The 12450-nt window shown below is 44.9% G+C and overlaps 1 protein-coding gene and 1 long non-coding RNA gene across 3 annotated transcripts in view; one reads left to right on the forward strand and one right to left on the reverse strand.

The window, feature by feature from the left end:
* ZNF391 (zinc finger protein 391) overlaps positions 1–12450 on the forward strand; it is a 27831-nt gene that overhangs the window by 12863 nt on the left and 2518 nt on the right. The window contains exons 1-2 of one of the 2 annotated variants that reach the window (XM_033216460.1): positions 1038–1457; positions 12185–12293. The gene's annotated coding sequence lies outside the window, so the exon portion shown is untranslated. Of the gene's footprint in view, positions 1–1037; positions 1458–12184; positions 12294–12450 lie in introns of those variants that run through there. The other variant, XM_033216461.1, reaches the window with a different exon arrangement.
* LOC117086872 overlaps positions 10955–12450 on the reverse strand; it is a 24404-nt gene continuing 22908 nt past the window's right edge. The window contains exon 3 of the long non-coding RNA XR_004438603.1: positions 10955–11202. This is a non-coding gene — a long non-coding RNA (uncharacterized LOC117086872). The remainder of the gene's footprint in view (positions 11203–12450) is intronic.

Genomic DNA, 12450 nt, shown 5'->3' on the forward strand with positions numbered 1-12450 from the left:
TCTTTTTTTTTTTTTTTTTTTTTTTTTTGAGGCGGAGTCTCGCTCTGTCGCCCAGGCTGGAGTGCAGTGGCCGGATCTCAGCTCACTGCAAGCTCCGCTTCCCGGGTTCACGCCATTCTCCTGCCTCAGCCTCCCGAGTAGCTGGGACTACAGGCGCCCGCCACCTCGCCCGGCTAGTTTTTTTGTATTTTTAGTAGAGACGGGGTTTCACCATGTTAGCCAGGATGGTCTCGATCTCCTGACCTCGTGATCCGCCCGCCTCGGCCTCCCAAAGTGCTGGGATTACAGGCTTGAGCCACCGCGCCCGGCCTAATTCTTTCCAGCTTTATAATTTGGATCCTGCTTCTTCCTGCTTAAAATTTGGATCCTGCTCCTTTGTACTTCAAGGCTCATGCTTTATACCTACTTGATGTTTCTATGGTACTTGTGCACAGCTGTCATATATCAGATCTGCAGTTTCGCACACGCGTTCCACTCTTCTAGTTCCTCAACTATTTGTAAGGTTGCCCTCCGCTATGTTTTCCATTAAATCTTCCATTAGTTAAACCACTCCAATGTCCCTCGTTCCATAAGTTTCCCCTACTCTGAACTCCCAGGGCACATTGTGCAACTTCATTACCTTATATTAAAATTATCTGGAATTTTAAAAAATCTACTAGATTATGGTAGTGTCCTGATTTTATTATCTTTTTCTTTTGGTGAAATTAAAGACGTGTCTTGCATTTAACAGTTTTTAAGCATCTAGATTGTGCAACGGAGCCATTTTGGAGAGACCACCTGCATCAGAATTATCTGGGATGCCCGTTGAAAATGCAGTGTTCCAGGCCAATGAGTCAATCTCGGAGTGTAAATCTTGTGAAGCTGTATTTTAACAAGCTCGCTTGATTTATTTGTGCACGCTATTTAAAACTCTATGAACCACCGGTGTAGGCTATACTTTGTAGTGTATTAAGGTGGTCTTCGGTATCTCTCGCAGACCCCCCTCCTCTTGCCTCTAGCACCAACCTCTCAGCCTCTCACATACCAGGGGAGGGGCTTTGCAAAAACCTTCAGGAAAGTGAATCCCAGCACAGCCCTGCTATCCCTGGCTCTCGGGCGCAGGCACAGAGCTGCGACCGCCGCTGATACGTTGCCGATTCTCAGTGTGGTCTCTGTTTTGCAACTGGTCGTCGGCGTCAGGAGACTTAGGTCCAAGCGACTGCTCAGACAATGCCTGGCCCCGCATACCGAGCAGAGCATGATCAGCAGCAGCCTAAGTGGGAGACTGCCTGTGATCCTAGGAAACCTGATGGGCGCTGGAGCAGCGATTCGACGCGTGGGTTTCTCTTTAATCCTTCCGACTTCCCCAAGCCCCGCGCACTCAGGTTCCGCTCCAAGTGCGGGATCCGCCCGGGGTGTGTCGGGGTACTCGGCCGGAGGCGGCCGGTGAGTGGGGCTTACAGGGCCCCGGGCCCAAGGTGGGTGTTCTTGGAGGTTCTGGAAAGTGGAAACACGGTTTCTTCGAAGGAAACGGGCGAAAGGGTCGCGGGTGGTTTGGCTGCAGGTCGGGTCAGGAGGTACCTCCACGGTTGGGACGCTGCGTGGCTAGGGGTCGAGAGGGCCCCCAACGCTCGTCTCACGGGCGGGCCAGCCTAGTTCCTCTGCGGCAGTGACAGCCAGTGGTTTTCCCCGGGTGTATCCCTGGGAGATGAGAAAGAGCAGGGTTGCACCCTGCTTCCCCTCTAGCTGGGCGAGGGAGGGCTTCGGTACTGGGATGTTTCCCTGGTGCTTACTGAGTGCAGGCATTGCTCCAAGAGTTTTTACCTGCATTAATTCATTTAATCCTCGCATCAACCCTATGAAATAGTGTACTATTATTATCCCCATGTTACAGATAAGGAAATCGAGGCACAGAGAGATGAAGTATTTGCTCGGCGGGGGGCAGTGGCTCACGCCTGTAATCCCAGCACTTTGGGAGGCCAAGGCAGGCGAGTTATCTGAGGTCAGGAGTTCGAGACCAGCCTGGGCAATATGGTGAAACCCCTTCTCTACTAAAAATACAAAAATTGGGTGGGAGTGGTGGCGCGCGCCTGTAATCCCTGCTACTCGGGAGGCTGAGGCAGGAGAATCACTTGTACCCAGGAGGCGGAGGTTGGAGTGAGCCGAGACCACTACATTGCACTCCAGCCTGGGCAACAAGAGTGAAACTCCGTTCCCCTGCACCAAAAAAAAAAAAAAAAAAAAAAAAAAAAATTACTTGCTTAAGTTACAGAGGCTAGTGAGTGCCAGTCCTTAGTTTTTGGTTCTGGTGATGAAGGTTGGTACTTGAATAAAGTAGTTGTTAATTATTTGTTGTAGGTGTATTGACAGTTACTGTGGATCTTTGTGTGTGAATTTGTGCTTTATGTGTGAGTTTGTGCTTTGAACCAATTTCTGTGAACATTGTTACCTGAAGATCACCTTTGGTAGGACAAGATTTTCTCTATTCTGTGGTTAAACTGAGGCTGCCTAGGCACTTCTGCTGATTGCTTTGTGGATTGGCAAAGGCTCCAGGAAGCAATCAACCTAGTGCCACAAAACGAAGCACCCGGAGAAGCCCTATTCCAGACTCTTCAAAACCTTCTTCCTTCTGAAGGGGGTAGAAAATAAAGGAGAATTATCCCTGGATCAGGAATTGATTATAGGACAGACTGGCAATGTCAAAACAATTTTAGATAATTAGGGTAACAGTGGTGGCCAGCGCTGTTAGTGCTAGAAAGTTAGAGTCACATAAAGGAATAGCAAACCACCAGGTTGGCTAGGGCTGCAGCATGTTGTGACCACTTAAGAGAATAATGATTTTGTGGGAATACAGTATCCAAAGAGCAGTAAGATGACTCAAATAATAAAAGTATGAAGAAGAAAGGATAAAAGGAGCGGCAACTTTCCACATCAAGAGGGAGGAATCCCTTGAATGGACTCTGGAAAAAGGCCTAACATTGTGGAGACAGGCCCTAACCTCCTGGCCTCTCTGAAATATGTTTGGGGGCTATCCCTGAAACTTTTGTCACATCCACTAGTCTTCCCTTTCCCATCTTATATACATCCTCCAAAGCCAGGAAAAAGAATGCGTCTCTCCATGCTCTAGGGCAGCAGCTGCTGAAGGGAGCCTCATAAATCCTCTGACAGCATCTTTCCTTAAATATATACCATCACAGTTTTCAAATTCATTGATGTGAGATGAGCACAGCAATAGCATCATCTCCCTTATACTATATATCATTCTTTATTGTAAATGTTTTGCCATAGTTTAACTTGCAGTATTCACAAAAGCTTTGTGAGAAAAGACAAGCCCATGCTAGTAATGGTGTTTTATAATGTGGGGCAAGAGTTTTCAGAAAGGTGACTTGACCAAGGAAGCGCAGCTGTAAGCAGTGTCATCTGTCTTCTATTTTGACCCTCAGGAAGAAGTAAGGAGACTAGTGCCATAGTGTCTTTGAACTCATACCCCATATGAAGAGAATGTCAAAGATGTTGGATCACCTAAAGAGTTTAGAGAAAGTTTGGATTTGGTTCAGATCTGTCTTTTATCATAAAAGATGAAACCCAGACATAAGTGTCCATTGTCATTTTCTTTATATCTGAGAGGAGATAGGATTACTTTGGGCATTCATTTTACTTTTTTTTTTTTTTTTGAGACAGAGTTTCACTCTTGTCGCTTAGGCTGGAGTGCCGTGGTACTATCTTGGCTCACTACAACCTCCACCTCCTGGGTTCAAGCGATTTTCCTGCCTCAGCCTCCCAAAGTAGCTGGGATTACAGGGCCTGCTACCACACACAGCTAATTTTTTTGTATTTTTAGTTGAGATGGGGTTTTACCATATTGGCCAGGCTGGTCTTGAACTCCTGACCTCAGGTGGTCCACCCGCCTCGGCCTCCCAATCATTTTACTTCTAATCCTTAGGGTTGCATTCAACAGGGCTAGATGTGGACATTACTAGACAGAGGTTCTGGATGCCTTAGACTATGACCTTTGCCCATTTCTGCCTTTCATTAAAAATAAAACCAAGTGGAGGCAGATGATGGAAAGGCAACTGTCTACCTCTCCATAAGATCCATATTCCACATGAATTAAGTATTCTTCTCTCTTTTCTGAAAGTGTGTTCCATCTTGGCAAGCAGAGACACATTCATCCCTTCTTAGATGAGTCTGCCAAATTTTGCCAAGGGGACAATTTTTTTTTTTTTTTTTTTTTTTTTTGAGACGGAGTCTCGCTCTGCCACCCAGGCTGGAGTGCAGTGGCCGGATCTCAGCTCACTGCAAGCTCCGCCTCCCGGGTTTACGCCATTCTCCTGCCTCAGCCTCCCGAGTAGGTGGGACTACAGGCGCCCGCCTCGTCGCCCAGCTAGTTTTTTTTTGTATTTTTAAGTAGAGACAGGGTTTCACCGTATTAGCCAGGATGGTCTCGATCTCCTGACCTCGTGATCAGCCCGTCTCGGCCTCCCAAAGTGCTGGGATTACAGGCTTGAGCCACCGCGCCCGGCCCAAGGGGACTATTCTTTATTTGGCTGTTGACTGTTCTTAATATCTTCAACACTCCCTCACTCTAATTCATCATTAGATTAATTAATGAACACAGGCTTTTTTTGGCCTATTTCTTGAATGGTTTCATCTGAAATATGGACCTTGAGATCTTACATGTCTCTGAGGATTTGAAAAAGAGTAGATTCATTGTAGTTCTCTCCCCTTAGTCTAGGCAGATGGCTATGTGCCTCAAAATTTGGGATCTAAAGTTAAACTACTGGGTATCAGATAGCTTTGGACAAATCAAGTCCAGCATCTTCATTTTTCAGGTGAGGAGACACAAAACCAGATTGTTTATTTTTCCCTGTTTTCTATATAGCTACCAATGGAGCTATAACCAAAATCCAGCTTACCTAGTCAGTGCCTATAGCTCTGGGCCTCTATCTGATGTTTCCCTGAATTGTGCTGAGGATGCCACTTGCACTTCAGTGGAGGCCAGAGACTTTTTTTTTTTTTTTTTTTTGAGATGATGGAGTCTTGCTCTGTCAACCAGGCTGGAGTGCAGTGGTACAGTCTTGGCTCACTGCAGCCTCTACCTCCTGGGTTCAAGCGATTCTCTTGCCTCAGCCTCCTGAGTAGCTGGCACTACAGGTGCGTGCCACCACGACTGGCTAATTTTTATATTTGTAGTAGAGACTGGGTTTCACCATGTTGGGCTGGTCTCAAACTCCTGACCTCAGGTGATCTGCCCACCACAGCCTCCCAAAATGCTGGGATTACAGGCATAAGCCACCATGCCCGGCCAAGGCCAGAGACTTTACTCCATAGGTTACACAGATAGGGCTGTTAGTGTGGCTGAGATTTACTGCAGCGTTTCAGGGACTGGCTCTGGGAGGTCATCACTCTCTATACTCCTACGCCACTCTGAAGTCAAGGTCATGCTGATATCCTTCTGACATCAGTGGAGTTTAGTTTCTTGGCCATTTACAGGCCGCTAAACAGAAAGTGTGACTCGGGCATTCTTTCCCTGTCTGTTGAGAAGCAACACATACTGTATGGTATAATGAGTTTGAATCTAGGATTTATTACTTGGCCTTGTGCCAAATTACTTGACTTCTCTGTACTTACACTATTTATTTGTATTGCGGGAATAATAATTCCCCTCTCACAGAGTTATTGTGAAGAATAAATGAGTCAGTATTCATAAAATTTTTAGAATAGACAGGCCCAAAGAAAGGCCATTTCTGGATTCCTTTCACAAGTTCTTTCTTTATTTTTTCTAGGTAGAAAGTTTCCCTAGTGGAGTTTGTATCTGTCTATCATATGTGTCACATACACTAACACATCTAATGCATAATACAGTTGTATATATAATGAGCTTATTTGAAATGAAAAAACCAACTACACTTTGAGAATCTTGCACTATACAGTATGATATGGCTTGGATTCGTGTCTCCACCAAGTCTCAAGTTGAATTGTAATCCCAAATGTTGGAGATGGGACCTGACAGGAGGTGATTGGATCTTACAGGTGGATACCTCAGGGCTTGGTGCTGTTCTTGCGATAATGCATAAGTTCTCATGAGATCTGGTTGTGTAAAAGTGTGTGGTACCGGCCGGGCGCGGTGGCTCAAGCCTGTAATCCCAGCACTTTGGGAGGCCGAGACAGGCGGATCACGAGGTCAGGAGATCGAGACAATCCTGGCTAATACGGTGAAACCCTGTCTCTACTTAAAAATACAAAAAACTAGCCGGGCGACGAGGCAGGCGCCTGTAGTCCCAGCTACTGGGGAGGCTGAGGCAGGAGAATGGCGTAAAAAACCCGGGAGGCGGAGCTTGCAGTGAGCTGAGATCCGGCCACTGCACTCCAGCCTGGGTGGCAGAGCAATACTCCGTTTCAAAAAAAAAAAAAGTGTGTGGTACCTCTCCACCTCTCTTTTCTCCTGCTTTTGCCATGTGATGTGCCTGATGCCCCTTTGCCTTCCACCATGAGTAAAAGCTCCCTGAGGTCTCCCCAGAAGCTGAGCAGATGCCAGCACCATGGTTGTACAGCCTGAAGAACTGTGAGCCAATTAAACCTATTTTCTTTATAAATTACCCAGCCTCAAGTATTTCCTTATAGCAATGCAAGAATGGCCTAATACAGCAAATTGGTACTGAGGCACATGCTTGGCTATAAAGTTACTTAAAAATGTGAAAGGAACTTTGGAACTGGGTAACAGGCAGAGGATGGAAGAGTTTGGAGGGCTCAGAAGATGGGAAGATGAGGGAAAGTTTGGAATTTCTTAGAGACTGGTTAAATGTTTGTGACAAAAATGCTGATAGTGATATGGACAGTGAAGTCCAGGCTGACAAGGTCCAGATGGCAATGAGGAACTTATTGGGAACTAAAGCAAAGGTCATATGTGTTATGCCTTAGCAAAGAACTTGGCTGCCTTGTGCCCCTGCCCTAGAGATCTGTGGAAGTTTGCACTTCAGAGTGTTGATTTAGGGTATCTGTCAGAAGAAATTTTTAAGCAGCAAAGGAAGATGTAGCCTGGCTCTTTCTAACAGTCTGTCCTCAGATGTAGAAGGAAAGAAATGACTTAAAGTTGGAAGTTATATTTAAAGGGAAGGCAGAGCATAAAAGTTTGGAAAATTTGCAGAGAAAAAAGATTAAAAAAAGCTTTTTCAGGAGAGAAATTCAAGCAGGCCATGGAGCAACCCATTACTAGAGAGATTTGCAAACTAAAAAGGAGCCAGGTGCTAATAGTCAAGAAAACGGGAAAAAGGCCTGAAAGGCATTTCAGAGATCTAAGAGGCGATGCCTCCCATGACAGGCTCAGAGACCCAGGAGGACTTAAGGATTTCAGGGTCAGATCCTGGGTCCCACTGCCCTGCACCACTCCAGGAGGCTGCTCCTAAATCCTGGTTGCTTGGGCTCCAGCCATGGTTCCAATGGGCCCAGGTACAGCTCAGGCTGCTGCTCTGGAGGGTAGAAGCTGTAAGCCTTGGTGGCCTCCATGTGGTGTTAAGTCTGTGGATGTGCACAGTGCAAGAGTAAAGGAAGCTTGGCAGCCTCTGCCTAGATTTAAGTGGATGTATGAAAAGGCCTGGGTGTCCAGGCAGAAGCCTGCTGTAAGGGGCAGAGCCCCTTTAGAGAACCTCTACTAGGGCAGTCCAGAGGGGAAATGTGGGGTTGGAGGCCCCACACAGGGCCCCCACTGCACTGCCTAGTGGAGCTGTGGGAAGGGAGCCACCATCTAGACCCCAGAATGGTAGATCCTGTGCTTAGACCCTGTGCTTGGAAAAGCCACAGGCACTCAACAACCTGAGAGAGCAAAGTGGGGCTGAATTCTGCAAAACCACAGAAGTGGAACTGCCCAAGGCCTTGGGAACCCACCCCTTGCACCATTGTGCCCTGCATGTGGGACATATAGGAGATTATTTTGGAGCTTGAAGATTTAATGACTGCCTTGCTGCATTTCGAGCTTGAATGGAGCCTGTAGCCCCTTTCTTTTGGCTGATTTCTCCCTTTTACAATGGGAGTGTTTACCCAGTGCCTGCACCTCCATTGTATCTTGGAAGTAAATAAATTGTGATGTACAGGTTCATAGCTGGAAGAAATTCATCTCCAGATGAGACTTTGGACTTGGACTTGGGACTTTTGAGTTAATGCCAGAATGACTTAAGACTTTCGGGTACTGTTGAGCAGTCTCCTAAAAATACTGATTATGTTTTGCAATGTGAGGACATGAGACTTGGGGGCCAAGAGCAGAATGATATGGTTTGAATATATATCCCCATCAAATCTCATGTTGAATTGTAATCCCCAGTGTTGGAGGTGAAGCTTTATGGGAGGTGATTGGATCGTGGAGGTAGATCCCTCATGGCTTGGTGCTGTCCTTGCAATAATGAGTGAGTTCTCGTGAGATCTGGTGTGTAAAAGTGTGTGGCCCCTCCCTCCTGCCTTGCTCCTGCTTTCACCATGTGATATGCCTGCTCCCCTTTCACCTTCTGTCATGAGTAAAAGCTCCCTGAAGGCTCACCAGAAGCTGAGAAGATGCCAACACCATGCTTTTACAGCCTGCAGAACCATGAGCCAATTAAACCTCTTTCCTTTATAAATTACCCAGCCTCAGGTATTTCTTTATAGCAATGCAAGAACAGCCTAATACATAGTATAAACACATTAGTTGATTATAGATAGTCTCATATCAAATTGGCACAGTTTGACAATAATTAAAATATTAATAAGCATGAGAGTGAACATCAAATTGGCCATATCCAAGAACTCTGTCATAGTTCTTTCTCTTGTCAGGATATTCGGCCTACTTTTAGATATCCTATATTTCAGGGTTCTTCTAGTGAGACAGTTTGCACAAATCTTCAAATTTTGGATCTCCCTGCTTTCATATTGCCTCCAAAAACTAAATATTTCCTAATAATCTCTCTTCTCCAGAATGGGATATGATATTTAATAATGTAGTAATATTCCACTAAGTACAACATTCCCATTAGTTCTCATATTACCTTATGGCAGTATGGGTGTTCTCAAATCTTCAGAGACTTCTGTTGGGGACAAGAACTTTTGCTTTAGTAGCTTTAGAGGCTTTGTAATTTACCTACTGGGAGATGCAGTATTCACCTATCATGTAATTGTCAATATTTTAGTTCCATTGCACTAGAGAATTATTTCTGTACCCTTCAGACCTACCATTCCCTTTACTATTCTGAAATAAAATTCATCTTATGTCATATGAATACTACCTACCTACGAAATAATTTCAAAAGTATCAATATGTTACCTTAACTATAATATGAAGGAGAAGGAAAAGGAAAATGATTTATAATCAAGTAATATGTATTTCAGCAGGTAAATGACTGGATGAAATAGATGCTTACACCTATTAGAACCACTGTGAATTCAACTACAAATGCAGCCTGATTTATGAATATATTTGTGAATCTAATACCATAAGTGGCTTTACTTCCCTGAAATGGTGAAAAATTCCTAATAACATTGAAACAAAAAAATGTATATTTTGGCTGGACTTGGTGGCTCATGCCTGTAATCCCAGTATTTTGGGAGGCTGAGGTGGACAGATCAATTGAGCCCAGGAGTTTGATGCCAGCCTGGGCAACATGGTGAAACCCCATCTCTACAAAATAAAATTAAAAATTAGCCGTACATGGTGGTGTGTGCCTGTAGTCCTGCTACTTAGGAGGCTGAAGTCAGAGGATCACCTGAACCTGGGGAGGTCAAGGCTGCAGTGAATAGTAATTGTACCACGGCACTCCAGCCTGGGTGATAGAGTGAGACCCTGTCTCAAAAAAGTAAAGAAAGAAATGTATATTTCCTTGATTTTCCAATACATATTAAAGCTATGCAAAATGGTGTATGTATGCATAAAGCGTTATTAGGTTTTAGTTTCAGGTAACTATTAACAACTTTTTGAAAGTCAGGTAGGATAAATGACAGTTCTTTTTTCTGCAGGAATGTCTATAATCCCTGGCCCCCATTAAATTCAAATAGTACTATCCAATCATTGTGACAACCCAAAACACCCTCACAAATTCCCCCAAAGTCTCCCTAGGATGCTATCTTGAGGATCACTATAATAAAAGAGAAAGGTAGTAGTGAACTGACAGTAAAATAATGTATTAGGCCATTCTTGCATTGCTATGGAAATGAAATACCTGAGGCTGGGTAATTTATAGAGAAAAGAGATTTAATTGGCTCACAGTTCTGCAGGCTGTGCAAGCACTGCTCTAGCATCTGCTTCTGGAGAGGGCCTCAGGAAGTTTCCAATTATGGTGAAAGGTAAAGGGGGAGCAAGCATGTCAAATGGTAAGAGCAGGGGCAAGAGACTGCAAGGGAGGGGAGGTCCCAAACTTTTAAGCAACTAAATCTCACATGAACTAACTGAGCAAGAACTCACTTATCACCAAGGGGATGCTGCTAAACCAGTCAGGAGGAATCTACCTCCATGATCCCATCATCTCCCACCAGGCCCCACTTCCAACATTGGGAATCACATTTTTTTCTTTTTTTCAGGGGAGGGTGGGGAGGAATCACATTTCAGCATGAGATTTGGAGGGAACAAACATCTAAACCATATCAGATAACAATGGAGGAGCTTAAGGATCTGAGCTACAAGAATGGAAGCCAGCCACGGTAGCAGTAAGGCAAATTCCTATTTAGGAATGTTGGCATCATAAAGTATGCAATTGGATCTTTTGTGTGTGTTTGTGAGACAGAGTCTCACTCTGTCACCCAGGCTGGAGTGCATTGCTGCGATCTCAGCTCACTGCAACCTCTGCCTCCCAGGTCCAAGCAATTCTCCAGCCTCAGCCTCCCAAGTAGCTGGGATTACAGGCATGCACCACCATGCCCAACTAATTTTTGTAGAGACGGGGTTTCACCATGTTGGCTAGGCTGGTCTCGAACTCCTGACCTCAAGTGATCTGCCCGCTTCGGCCTCCCAGAGAGTTGGGATTACAGGCATGAGCCACTGCGCCCCACAGCAATTGGATCTTAATGTAAGATTCTACGATAAGAAATTCTGACTCCTGCATCATCCCAGTAGTAGGGCTTTTTATCTTCCCTGTTTTCAGTTGAAAGGCATATTCTTGGCAAAGCTGAACACAGACAGCATCATCATGTTACTTGAGGTTCTCCATGCATGGCTTCTTGGCACATATCCTTCAAGGCTAACCTCCACATCTGAGAGGTCCCCGTCTATGAGAAAGGAAAGAGTTTTATGAAGCCAGATTAACTCCCTAATCTCATGGATCTCAAATTATGCTGTGAGCAGAAATATTTGGGGAACTGTTACACAGTTCATTGCCTCCTTTAATACACAAGGGCTCCAAGTTAATTAAGAGGAGGGGTTAAACAAGCTTTAATGAGGAAATTTAGAGTCCAAGGATGGGCAAGAAGAAAAGGCACAGGTTCCCAGATCTTCTTATTTTCCTGACAAAGGCCGCTGGAGCCAGGATATTCTGCTGGACACTGATAGGTTGGTGTTCCAGGAGAGGTCCTTGCTGCCCTGTTGCTCTCACTTCTTATAATACAAGTGGAAAACAACATTGTCAGTGTGGAGATGAACATACTACTTGGTGCCAGGCAATATGAATGTGAGGTGTTTGCTTTTTAAACAAGAGTCATCTGGGAAAGCTAACTGTCTAGTACCTGGGAAACTTGAGATCTGTGGGAAGTTTCAACCCCTCTGTAGAGAAAAGGGGCCTCCTGTCTTATGGGAAGCTGAGTTTCTATTTTATACCCACCTGCTGTGAAAAGACTGTTAGGGGGCAGAAGATAGTCCAAGTTAGCACTTTGTTCAAGCAACCTAGACTGTATTTCTAAGGCTCTTTCTGGACATTCAGCTTGTCAAGTCACGTGAACTTATTAAAATACAAATGCCTGGGCCCCATCAGACTTGCTAGGTCCAAAGCAAGGTTCAGATATCTGGAGTAACAAGTGTCATAAGTAATTCTGATGTGTATGTGTTTCTGTATGTAACCTGTGTGTGTGTATGTAACCCGTCTTTTGGCATCTAATTTTAGTCCCTTTCAGAGACTCATTTTCTCCAGCCCCTCCTGCCATAGACCCTGTGAAAGCTCACTCTACCTTTTCTAAAGATAAAAACACTGAGATTGAGCTCTGGATAGCTCTGTCTTCAGCACCAGCAGCCTTGTGTTAAAACATTTCTAATCTGCAGGAACCCCAGCATGTGAATTGGACTTTATCACCCAGTTGGAGGAAGAATAACAGTAGATGTTGGATCTTCAGGAAGCTGAGGAGGGCAGTGCCCAGAAATACCTGTCTAGGTAAGTAGTGTCATAAGAAGACCACCAATTTGATGTTGAGGAGATGAGTTCTAGTCCAAGCCCTTGCAATTTGTTGGGTCATGTAGGCAAGTGACTCAATCTGTTTTCTATCTGTCAGATGAGTGGGTTGGCCTAGATAATGTCTAAGTTCTGCTAA

This window comes from Trachypithecus francoisi, unplaced genomic scaffold (assembly GCF_009764315.1).
Source record: "Trachypithecus francoisi isolate TF-2019V2 unplaced genomic scaffold, Tfra_2.0 Lachesis_group10, whole genome shotgun sequence".
Lineage (NCBI taxonomy): Eukaryota > Metazoa > Chordata > Mammalia > Primates > Cercopithecidae > Trachypithecus > Trachypithecus francoisi.